Source organism: Bos taurus, chromosome 11, assembly GCF_002263795.3.
Source record: "Bos taurus isolate L1 Dominette 01449 registration number 42190680 breed Hereford chromosome 11, ARS-UCD2.0, whole genome shotgun sequence".
Taxonomy (NCBI): Eukaryota; Metazoa; Chordata; class Mammalia; order Artiodactyla; family Bovidae; genus Bos; species Bos taurus.
Genome location: NC_037338.1, coordinates 851,601 through 864,640, shown reverse-complemented (window position 1 = coordinate 864,640; position 13,040 = coordinate 851,601). Strand labels below are relative to the sequence as shown.

Here is a 13,040-nt window from a genome sequence, read left to right as displayed (position 1 = left end):
CAAAACAGTACTCAGATTTTCATTACTTTAATGGATAAAAGAGAAATATTTGCTAAATGCATGAATGAAAAGAAGTTCTATTTAGATATAACACAAAAATCAAAGGGATTTCTGTCCCTTTGAATGTCTCCTCCAGTTGTTCAAAGCTCTGGAAACCAGTCTCTTTGTACTCCCCTCCTGATACCTCCAGTGAGAGCAATGTCAGGGTCAGCAATGTGCCCAGTTTAAGAAAAAAAAAATTCCTAGGATCCTCTCCAGAGAGGAGGCTAGTGAAAGATTTAGGCAGAAAGGGTTAGTTGGGGGTTCTAGGAAGGCTCTTTAAAGGAGCTTGACATCCAGGGTTCTTAGCTGTTTTCCCTCATTGTCCCTTCTTCCTCCTGTATGGAATGAAGAGGTGATGGCAGGAGATCCAGCAGCCTTCATAAAACCATGAGGCAATTTCAAGGAAAAGCTGCTGAGGATGGCAGAGAAGAAAGATGAATGAACTGTCTTTTGGCCTTCACCCTGGACAGACAACCTGCTTTATCTTTTTCAAAGAGAAAGGAAACCTAAACACTTGCTGGACGCCCTGCTATTTGATAGTTTCACTTTATATCTAGCTGAACTGATAGAAACTCTCCCTCTCACACTCTATGAAGGATTTGTCCAATGAGAACATTTCAGCCATTATTAAAAATTCTAAAATTTTAAGTATGATACTTTTGTGAAAGGACAGGGTGGCTAGAAGGGCTAAAAGTGCCTGCAGTAGAAGCCTTCCCTTGCAGAATAACCAATCCCGAAAGCCAAAGATAAGCAAGAAAACTGCAGTGGATGAGATTCGCCCTCACCATTAGCTTTTCTGATTACACAAGGGGCAATAAAACCAGTTGTCTGGTTTTTTTTTTTAAATCAGAGGAATCCTCTGAGACCAGTCAAGCCTCCCCCCACCCCACCCCTCCTTTCTGTGGCCTCGACTTCCTTCTGATCTGTTGTTGGCTCCACCTTGCCTGAGCTCTGTGGTCTCCCCAGAACTGTCCTCTTGAGTCTGGTAGGAGCCCAAACTCTGCCCCGCAGCGCTGAGCCAAGCACAGCACTGCCCCACCCCAAGGCGCTGGGTAGAGGTCCTCTGGATTATGGCAGAAGCGGCTGCAGGGGGAAAACTGTCCACAAAGTGACACTACTTAAGACTGACTGACACACTGGAGCCAGAGCCCAGGATGCAGAGCCTGAACTCAGACAGGAGATGCACAGAGCACCTGGCACCTTACTTTGATGGGGCCATTCCTAGGAGGGCAGAGACAGCACAGGGACACACTTGGGACTTCTGGATCCCTGCAGAAGGAATGTAAAGATCTGACTTTTGAGACACTGTCTGATCTTGAACGTCTCCAGAATCGACAAGGCAAGGACAAATTATGTTCCCCTGTGTTTTAGTTTTAAGTGTATCTTACTTAATATTTTCAATATGAGTCAGCTCCATATACTATGATGATTTTCAAACAACCAGAAGTTGACTGTAGCCGACTTTAAGACAGGAAGCATGGGTACAGAATCCAGTTGCTTCCACCCTGGGGGCAGGTCTAGGTTCAGTGGTCATGAGTTTTCTGGCTTGTGGCCTGAGTCTGGTTGGATGATGCTCAGAATCCTCTTAGTCCCCTTATTTTCCTGACTCTGCTCTCCTGGTGGGGGCGAGGGGCTCTCCCATCACCAACGCACTCCTTGAAGGAAACTGCTCTGCCTGATACACCTGCCTGAGAATCCTGGATCTCCAGTGAGTAGAGGAAAGCGGCCCTCCTTTCTGTCTTCTAGGGTGGGTACGTGTGGGATTTGGGAGAAGGGGGTTAAAGGTAATATACAGACAGTTACTATTATTACCACGTGGTTGGGCAGAATAAAATTAGAGCTGCTCTCTCTGTGATAATGTTAAGGACAAGGATGATGATGATGGTCATGATGGTCATGACATCTAGAACCTCAGTGTTCCTGGAGAGAACCAAAAAGACTTTCCCACTCACCAATCAAGAAATGTCCTGCAAATACAGAACGTGTCATATTATGGATGACACAGACAGGATCTCACTTCAGGGGCATCAGAGCCAGTTCTTTATGGATTCACAGGGTTCAGGGCCCAGGGACAGATGGAAAGGTGTGTGAATACATTTCTGAATCAGTGAATGTGTACGTGATGGCTACTGAGTCTTCTTGTAACTTGTGTGCTAATTACCACTGATCTTTACAAGGCCCCACGAGACTGGTGCTATGATATTTGCATTTCATGGTGATGAAGATAGGACACGAGTAAGTTAAAAAACTAGCTCAGATTGCCAAACATCGAGGGTTTGGGGGGCCACCTCTCAGGTGCCTTGGAAACCTCATTGCAAGGGATAATGAGAACCCTGGTTGGGATGTTGACTAGGAGCAGAGAAGGGGGAACCTAGGCAGCAAGCCTTAGGCCAGTCCTCAGGCTGAGGGCACCATGACCAGAGGGCGCAGGGCGACTTGCCAAATGTCATCAAACTCTCAGCGTTTTCTTTTTGCCAAAGATGTGCTTTTAAAACATCTGAAGTTTCTATTATAGAATATTTCTCTCTCTTCATCCCTACCCGCATTCACACTTAGACTCAGCACCTTTGGGTAGTTAGAAAAAGATGTAGCTATTGTTCAGTTGCTCAGTCATGTCTGACTCTCTGGGACTCCATGGACTGTAGCCCGCCAGGATCCTCTGTCCGTGGGATCTCCCAGGCAAGAATACTGGAGTGGGTTGCCATTCCCTTCTCCAGGGTATTTTCCGGACCCAGGGATTGAACCTGGGTCTCCTGTATTGACAGGCAGTTTCTTTACCACTGAGCCTCCAGGGAAGCCCTAGAAAAAGATGATAAAGCAGCAAATCACATTCAGAAATGCTCTCTTTTCAGACCTATCTGCGGCTTTATTTCAGACCTTCCTAAATGACTCTTTCTTCTGATTACAGAAGTGATGACAGCAGTTCACCATAGGCTTCTGTCTCATGGGTGAGAGACCGTGGACCTCCAGCATCCATACGACTGCCTGACTTCCACACGAAAGAACATAATCAATGTCTAGGATAAAAGCAGCCACCCCAAAGCCAGGAGGATTTAAAGACACAGGACCCAGGGATAAACACATGTCTGATGCCTGGTGCAATCTCTGAAATGTGAACCACAGAGAGGACTGGTGGCCACGGGACACAGACGCACTGCCTAAGGCATTTCTACTCTTATGGGCTCTTCTCTCCACAAAGATGGCATTTGTCTGAGCACTTACAAAGATTACTCACCAAGAAAGAGATGCTGGGCAAATCTCCCACCTTAGAAACCCCTGTCGCCTGCCTGGCTGAGCCCCTGCGTTGACACTTGTATGGCTATGACTCAGCCTTGGAACAAGGCTCATTCCGCTGGAAATCGCAGGATCTTGCTTGAAAAGGTCGAGGCACTAAACTCAGGAGCTGTAAGCCCAGATCCCTTCAGAGTCCAGGTAAGAGGGGAAGGCAGTAGAGCTAACATTGAGGGGGTCCCTGCCGAGTCCAAGGGTTTCCCAGGTGGCTCAATGGTAAAGAATCTGCCTGCCAATGGGAGAGAGGCAGGAGATCAAGTTTGATCCCTGGGTTGGGAAGATCCCCTGGAGGAGGAAATGGCAACCCACCCGAGTATTCTTGCCTGGAGAATCCCATGCATAGAGAAACCTGGCGGGCTAGTCTGTGGGGTTACAAAGAGTCGGACGTGACTTAAGGACTCAGCACACGTGTGCTGCTGAGCCCAGACCCTCTTGTACACACTTGGTTCTCTGAGTCCTCCCGACCACCCACTGAAACGAGTGGAGTCACACATGGTCTGGAAGCCCGAGAGCCTTGCTTGAGGGTTATAGCCTTGAGGGTTATACAGGGCCTGCGATCCAAAGAATATGGACCCGCCACCTATAGTCATCAGAACATCAGAAACCAGCCCTGCGCGGCCAACAGACCTTAGCGCAGGATGGAGACAAAAGGGCCTGCGCTGGGGCCTTGAGCAGCTAGCCTGCAACCCAGTGATTATTGTTTAAAATTTTAATATTTTTCTCCTGTTGTAGATAAGAAGAGGAAAGTTGGAGGGAGGTTTTCTTCCTCAGAATCTTGCTCTTGGCTTTTAAGCGAAGACATGGAGCGGTCTTCCTGTGCTACTTGTCCCCTGCACGACACGGGCTTTGAAACTCACGCGGTGACTGCCTCTCCCGCCGGGTCCCTCGGCCAGTGTGACATCACAGGACACAAGATACAGCTTCAGCCCTGGGCCACCACTACCCTTCATAAACTCTGGATTTTTAATTGCACCAACTGTATACTCAACCAATCCCATGATGGCCGTCCCTCAAACCCCTCAGCGTCAACCAGAAGAGATGAACCTGCACAAGGACCCCTCAGCAAAGCGGTCTCCCAGCCACACAGCACAGAGCTGGGACTGGAGCCAGATGGGCCACCCAAACAGGAGAGGAGACCAAACAGCCACACCCTCCAGGAGGGGGCCCGCCAGCCCCCAGGCTGTGTTGGGGGCAAACAGAATATTCTCTCAGCCACTCCAATTTGAGAAATCGGGTGCTGACTCATTATTAACCCAGGAAGCCCACGCACTCAAATGACTGTACTGAAAAAGCTCTGTCATACCCTGCTTACTGATGTGCAGATTTTTAAGCAAATTTGAAAAATGTTTATCATAAGGTATTTATGACATTTTAACCGTTTCATTTACAGTAACCAGACGACATTTGAAAAAAAAAAAGTTTCCTGTATATTACTTGACAGTAAAGCGAAGCTTTATCAGAATAGTAACAGCTTGAGAAACACATATCAAGGTCAAGTCAAGCCTCAACGACTCAGCAACCCCATCCTCACACCCCCGCCCCCGCTGCCCCCGGCCCCCTGAATATTTTCTTTCTGATTTTACTACCGTTTGTGACTTTCAGTGCTAAGGAAAGGCAAAAGACATTCAATAAGCTCCTGGAATCATTCACATGCTTTTAGAGAGAAAAGTCAAAATTCTATCTCTTTATTGTAACCCTTGCACCAAAAGTGGGCAGCTCAGACCACGAGGCCAGAAATTGCTCAGAAGCCGTCTTGCCTCCACCCCTGAGAAGCGGAAGCCAGCCCAACCTCAGCACCCCTGGGTTAGCACGGTCACCCACCTCCATCTCTGAATTTCCCTTTGGCTCTAGAGAGGAGTCTTAAAACAGCTTTTTTTAAACCAGCCAAGCACCACCGGCTTCTCCGTAATACACACGCTCACAATTAACAGGCTAAGAAATTTCTCCAAACCATCAGGCTCACAAACAGTAGCTAGCGGGGTGAGGGCGCTGGGAAGCCAACTTCTAAAGTCAGAGGTCTTCAAAATCTGAACAAAACACAGCATCCACTCCAAGACCCCTCAGCCAAGCTCCTGGAGCTGAGATTCTTGAGACAAACTGCAGAAATGAGCAAGAAAGTGACAGAAACATACTCACCAGGGAGAAGCTGAGAGCTCTACCTTCTCAGGACCAGGCTGTGAAGGTCTGAAAGCCCGAGGCTGGCTCAGACACAACCCGCCTGGAATGTCGGTTTGAAACTTAAAAGCAACGACCATTCAGTCAGTTATTTCCCTCCATTCCCAGTGATGTCCACACGATTGAGACTCAAAAAAATAAAAAAAATTTAAAAAGTGAGAGAGAGAAAAAAAAGGCGCACACCTCAGTCTTCATTCTCATTGGAACGAGATGACTCATGCTGACTCACAGCCACCACTTCCTCTCCCGACATTCTCTTCATACTTGTGAGCAGCCTAGTCCTGTTCCCAGGGTCTCTGCAGCCCTTCCTGGAAGAACAGCCTTCCTGACCCCCGGCAAGCAGACTCAGCCACTGCCCTGACATGCTGCCCGGGAGCCTACTCTAGGGAAAAATGCCTTATTTAGGAGGTCTAGGAACGGCCAAAAAAAAAGAAAAATGCATGAGGCTTCCATGCATTTGAACCTTCTTCAATAGACACTGACGTTTTGTAACTGATTGCAAAGCTCCTGCCCTGAATGCTTGCTTTTTCAGGACATTTCAGGGACGTAGAGAAAAATGAGAAATATCTCATTCTTTGAGGACATTACTTTGCCCTCATGATTTCACTGTGTTTATTCCTGCACATCTTCCTCTACCAAACTAATCACAGGATCTATAACCACAATTTCTTCAAAGTTATTTATTAAGAAGGGTGTGCCCTGTTTTTAGGATCAAGTGACTTAAACAAAATCTCTTCTAAATCCATCTCTCAGGCTTCAAGAATATGCCAGATTTGAATATTCAAGTCCCAAGGAATGAAATGAAAGCAGAAGCCTGGAAACTGTACAAACCGTTGACGGACGTCTGCATGCAAGGACTGAGGCGAGCCTTACCTCCCAGTTTTCTTTGGAATGATCCCCAGGGGTGGGGCAGCCTTCCACAGCTTCCCACATTTTTAAATTATGAGAATCAACGGAAGAGCAAAATCCACATGATGTTAAGCAGACTGAGCCACCAAGAAGGGTGGCTGTGGTTGCATCAGGCCCGTCCTGGTTTCTGGAGCATGACCCACACAAGGCCACGGGGGAACACGGGGAACCTTCACCCTTTCTGACTTAGTACCTGCTGCTGTGCAGCCCACACTGTGATACCCCTGAAGCATAGAGAGCAAATGAGGAAATACTGTTTTGGAAGGGGACAGAAGACTTGAGCAAGCTGCATCGTTTTGCTCCTCACCCTGGAGGGGTCAGGACACCCAGTCTCCATTTAGAGTCAGATTCGTCTTAGAGCAATAATTGTTATTGTTATTCTCTAGTTGCTAAGTCAAGTCTGACCCTTTGCAACCCCAGTAGCCTGCCAGGCTCCTCTGTCCATGAGACTTCCCAGGCAAGAATACTGGAGTGGGCTGCCATTTCCTCCTCCAGGGTATCTTCCCAACTAAGGGATTGAACCTGCATCCTCTGCATTGGCAGGTGGATTCTTTACCACTGAACCACCACAGAAGTAATACTTGTTTGTTATTCTAGATCTCAGTTCTTTTAACAGAACCATCAAGGCTGTTAAAATTTTTCTATCAGACAACACCAAGTGCTTTGAAGTCCCTGTGAAAGTTGCAGTATATTATTGAATTGACCAAATATTTTTATTTCTGGCAGTTTTGGGGGGGTTGGTTTTTTGTTTTTTTCCAGGAGCATGCAAAGCCTGTTGGTTTTCCAGAATTTCAGAACAGCTTTGTTGTGCAATGCATCGTAGTGTGTTTTCTTCAAGGGGAGTGGAAACAAGGGTGGGGTGGTGGGCCCATGAGCAGCCTGTCCCAAAGGGACCCACCTCAGGCCATGAGGCCAGCAGCCCCGGATGCAGGCTGTGGTGCAGGGGTCTGTACAGGGAAAGCCAGCCTTCCATTATGAAAGCTGAAAGTGAAAGTGAAGTCACTCAGTCCTGTCTGACTCTTTGCGACCCCATGGACTGTAGCCTATCAGGCTCCTCCGTCCATGGGTTTTTCCAGGCAAGAGTACTGGAGTAGGTTGCCATTGTCTTCCCCAGGAGCTCTTCCCGACCCAGGGATTGAACCCAGATCTCCCACATTGTAGGCAGACGCTTTACCATCTGAGCCACCAGGGAAGTCCATTATGAAGACTGTATTAGGTCAACTCATTAATCCCTGGGGGAATTGAGAAATTATTAATTGGAAAAAACTACCAGAAATGAATTAAAGAAATCTAAAATAGTTGGGAAATGTAGGCTCTGAGGGGCAGCCACACCCTCCTGCCAGAAGTGCATCATTTTACCAGTGGTTTCTTCCTTAGCAACACTGTTTCAGGGAGGTCTTCCAGAAACTTCTAGGGCAAGATCTCCTCCCATAGCAGCCATTTAAGGCACCACAGGGTGAGGTCAGTAGAACTGTGTCCTCCATGTGATGTTGCAACGGATAATCCCAGGAATGCTATGTCAATTCCTGACTGCCAAAGCTCTTCTCATCCAGGCCAGGAAGTGGGAAAGGCCATCAGTGTGAGAAGGGACTGCCATCAATACATTCATAAATAAATCACTCATTGAGACAGATCAGCACCGCCTTCCATGACTGTTAATATGGAAAGCTCTAGAATGGATTTTCTTTAAGGTAGCTTACCTCTGCACAGTTCATCAGAAAGGAGACAATGATGTCATTTTAAACCTGGCTACGTGGAAACACTTTTTATCTTTTTTTTTTTTTTCTACTTGTTGGCTGGGCCAGGCCACATGCAGGATCCTAGTTGTCCAAGCAGGCATGGAACCCGTGCCCCCTGTAGTAGACGCACAGTGCCCTAACCACTGGACAGCCAGGGAAAGCCCTGGAAACACTTGTGAAACATCTACATGATCCTTTCCCAACGAAAATAGCACTGGAAAAATTTAGGTTTCTGTGAATTAGGAAAATAAACAAGATTCACTCCTAAGGACAGTGCCCAGTCTGAAGACAGTGCATACTACCTGGTCACAGGATTCTTACAAGCCCTGATGGCTCACCTTTAAGAGTATTTAATATGTGCCAGTCAGTCTCCTCAACACGCAGGTACTGTGACCTCTGATCCTCAAAGTAGCCCTCTGAAGAAGGTAGTGACACACGTCATCTTCATTTTCTAGCAGAGACTCTGAAAGGGCCAGGAGCCTACCCTGGGCAGCACAGCCTAGCTGTGAACCCAGGACATCTGATGTCAGAACTCATGTTCCTAACCACCAGGCTAAAGGGATTTCCACGAAGGACTTGCTAAAAAATCTTGGCATGCACATCCCCTAACCTAATTCTGCAGATATTTATAAGGTAGAGGTACTTTCTATTCATTTGAGAAATAAATAAAAATCCTAGCCTTGCGTGCCCCCCACCTTAAGATGGCAGCAATTCTCATTAAGGGGAAATTCAATTAGAATTAAACACTATGCAGGCATGCTAAGTTGTTTCAGTCATGTCCAACTCTGTGACACGCTATGGACTGTAGCCCACCAGGCTCCCCTGTCGATGGGATTCTCCAGGCAAGAATCCTGAAGTGGGTTGCCATTTCCTCCTCCAGGGGATCTTCCTGACCCAGGGATCGAACCTGCGACTATTACGTTTCCTGCATTGGCAGCAGGTTCTTTACCACCAGTGCCGCCTGAGAAGTTATTCACTGCTGCTGCTAAGTCGCTTCAGTCCTGTCCAATTCTATGCGGCCCCATAGACGGCAGCCCACCAGGCTCCCCCGTCCCTGGGATTCTCCAGGCAAGAACACTGGAGTGGGTTGCCATTTCCTTCTCCGAGAAGTTACTCACTAGTACTTCCCAAAGAGACCCATGAAGCTACACATGCCAAGACAGTGCTCGCCCCACATGGTACACAAGGGCATCAGGGAATATTCTCAGTGGTCCTCCCTTCACTTGCCTCACAGAGCTCATTACCACTCTCCTTCCTGGGAGAAGATCCAGTCCCGCATTTCAAATATAGCCCCTCCTCCCCTCTCCACTTCACTTCTTCTCTAGGATTTTACTCCTAATCACACATAGGTCCTCTCCCTCCATCCTTAACCTTTTCCTGTCCTTGGGCCTGACCACAGGCCAAAGTCTCTTCCATCTGCAAAAAAGCCCCCTGTCTTTGACCCTGTGAAACAGACCCCAAGGATGTCCCCCATATTCATTCCATCCTTCCCCATTGGCAGCAGCCTTGACATTTGGTTGGAATTGACTCCACCCCCATACCCAGGGGAGAATTTTGATTGGGTGAAGCAAAACAAGAGAATGCCACTGTGACTGGTTCTAGGATGGGCCCCCAAGCCTATGTCATTTAATATGTGGCTTCTTTTGGCCAAGGTAATGGGCTCAGGGGTAGGGCCATTGCCTCCAGGATGGCAGGGAAGAATGCACAGAACTAAAGAAAAAAAACTTATCCCATCTCAATGTCTATTCCTCAGAGAAGCAGGAGGGGAGATTCCATGCTGTCTAAAATGTTTAAACAAAAAGCACTGCCAGAGCCTGGGTGAAACCTCACTCAAGTTTACATCCTGTCACTAATTGCACGATCAAAATCAAGTGGTGGTCCACCTGCCTCCATCCTCCCATCTGTAAGATGGAAGGAGAGCCATGCATGATTCAAAGGAGTATCATTTCAACACTTATTCTAGAGCTTTCATATATATGGTAAGTGTTCCATAATATTAACTGCCATTTGAGCTCTTAGTTATCCCGTCTTCTTCTCAAGGGCAAGAATTGTTGTTGTTGCTGTTTAGTCAGTCAGTTGTGTCTGACTCTTTGCGACCCATGGACTGCAGCACACCAGGCTTCCCTGTCTTTCACTGTCTCCTTGAATTTGCTCAAACTCGTGTCCGTTCAGTCCATGATGCCATCCAACCACCCATCCTCTGCCATCCCCTTCTTCTCCTGCCTTCAATCTTTCTCAGCATCAGGGTCTTTTCCAATGAGTTGGCTGTTCACACCGAGTGGCCAAAGTATTGGAGCTTCAGCTTCAGTATCAGTCCTTCCAATGAATATTCAGGACTGATTTCCTTTAGGATTGACTGGTTTGATCTCCTTGCAATCCAAGGAACTCTCAAGAGTCTTCTCCTTGCTTTGAAAGCATCATTTCTTTGGTGCTCAGCCTTCTTTATGGTCCAACTGTCACATCTGTACATGACTACTGGAAAAACCATAGCTTTGACTGTACAGACTTTTGTGGCCTGTGATGTCTCTGTTTTTTAATAAGCTGTCTAGGTCTTTCATAGCTTTTCTTCCAAGGAGCAGGCATCTTAGGGGTGGTTTTAAGCCACTGGGTTTATAGTAATTTGTAACACAGAATTGGTACACAGTAATTTGTTATACAGAATAAACCCAGCGCATTTGCAAAATGGAGGCTCCATACTCACAAGGGTATATGAGAATTGAAAGTTAACATATGTGAAGTGCATGGAATAATAAAGACTATCTCTAAGTATCGTCTGTTAGTCATAGATGCCACTGACTTGGTAAAACGGCTGACTACTTGAAAGTTTTCCCATCAGTACAGTATCTGAGTCACAGGATACAGTCAAAAGTCTAGAATTTTAATGAATGAATCACATACTAAATATGCATCATCTTTGAAAACTCAGTACCTATGAATGAGCTGCATAGTTACAAACTATTATGTAACAAAGCAGACTGAAATAAAGAAGATGCTGGGGTATATGGAGCCAAATACAAGTAATCTGGAAACTCAAACATTCAGTGAATATTCAGTGAAGGCTGCCAGAGGCCGAGCACTGATGCAGGTCCTGGGGCCACAGCAGGAAAGACACAAGGTCTCGAGTCTCATGAAGCTTTCCTTCTGGGAAGAGGAGACAAAAAACAAGTGCACGAGAAAAATCTAAATTAGTGATAGGAACTGTGCAAAAGCCTAACGAAGGGTGGAAGAATGCTACTTGAGATGAGTGGACCGTCTAGAAAGGCCATTCTGTTGGGGTGCCATTTAAACTGAGTTCTGAACAATGGCCAGGACCCAACCAGCAGCGTTCGGGAACAGGGCCCAGCTAGAGCCAAAGCCCCTAAGGCAAAGGGAGTGTGGCTTGTCTCAGGACCAGCAAGGCTGATGCCGATAAGCAGCAGGGAAGGAACAATGGGCTCGGCAAGAGAGCAAAGAAGGAACTCAGATTTTACGCCAAGGTCAGTGAGGAGGCTCTGGAGGGTTTTAAATATAAGAGTGACATGGTCTGATTTGGACTTTCTAGAGGCTAACTCTGAATCCAAGTGCAGCTCCCAGCGGCTCTGTGGTCTTGTATTCCCTTTCAGATCTGGAAACTCAGAACAAGGATTTTGTCTCATTCACCGCTGGATCATCAGAGCCTAGACTAGTACCTGCCATTTACATCTCTACACTACTTCAAGTTAACTGCAGGCACTGTAAGGAATAGAAATGGAATGACTTCAGAATTCACAGGAGCAGGACTGGCAGAGGAACCCACTCCCCACCCCCAGCTCCCCACCCCCCACTACTGCCCCCCCCACCCCCCCGCACCAAAGACCTCACAGCAAGCCTAGGTTGAGGAAGCAGAGATTCGGAGACTTGCCTGCTTTTCCATGACCAGTGAGGGGCTGAGCTAGGATTTGAACCCACGTCTAAGTCCTTGTTCAGAGATTAATCTTGATGTTGCAGTAGAAGGACCCAGAGCTCACCATCTCTGACACCAATATTACAACTATTTATAGAACTCCTTCTCCAATAAAAAGGCTGGAACCTGCCAGAAAAGATCTTCTACAACTAAAGATATAAAGAAGGAATCATAATGAGATAGGTGGACAGTGATAAAGAATACACCTGCTCATACAGGAGACATGGGTTCCATCCCTGGTTCAGGAAGATCCCCTGGAGAAGGGAAAGGCAACCCACTCCAGTGTTCTTGCCTGGAGAAACCCATGGACAAAGGAGCCTGGTGGACTACAGCCCATGGGGTCGTAAAGAGTCGGACACGACTGAAGTGACTTATCACACACGCCCTAGACATGGAATTAAAGATCTAGTTTAGTGACAGAGAGAGATGATGTGTTAAAACAGGAATGGAGCTCAGTGCCCTGGCCAGTGTGGTTGGAGGAAATCCAAAGCAAATACTGCTCGAATGGAGACGATGTTATAGCAGGGGATTCGGTGGACGCTGGTGAGCATGGCATGATATCTGCAGGTCCTGGCAAACACGTTATTGGTTACTGTTTGCATCTGCTTTGCTAAAGACAGACTATACTTTTGAAATGTTAACAAGAAAAACACAAAGCAAACTATCATGAAGCGCCAAGGCCCTGAAAATCCTCCATTCTCGGCTTATGAACGGTTCCTTTCCCTTGTGAATAGTGGCACACGATAGTCATCTTCATTTTGCAGGATTTGGTGTGACTGGGAGGTTTCTTAGGCTTGATCATTGGTGAAACAAAAAACCAAGCTCTTAATGTGTAAGTAGTTCATTAGTCTGATGCGCACTGACAAAAGATCAGATAGACTGTTCCTTTGAGGTACCATCTTGATTTAGAGCTGAGGGAATTTTTTTCTTCAAGAGCAGCATTAGCTTCCTAGTTTTCATTT

General features: G+C 46.9%; 1 long non-coding RNA gene across 11 annotated transcripts in view; it reads right to left on the bottom strand.

The window, feature by feature from the left end:
* Positions 1 to 5,632, bottom strand: part of LOC132346534 (uncharacterized) — a 268,491-nt gene extending 262,859 nt beyond the window's left edge. For all 11 annotated transcript variants that reach the window (XR_009496354.1, XR_009496353.1, XR_009496352.1 and 8 more), the window contains exon 1: positions 5,470 to 5,632. This is a non-coding gene — a long non-coding RNA (uncharacterized lncRNA). The remainder of the gene's footprint in view (positions 1 to 5,469) is intronic.
* Between the last annotated feature and the right edge of the window lie 7,408 nt (positions 5,633 to 13,040).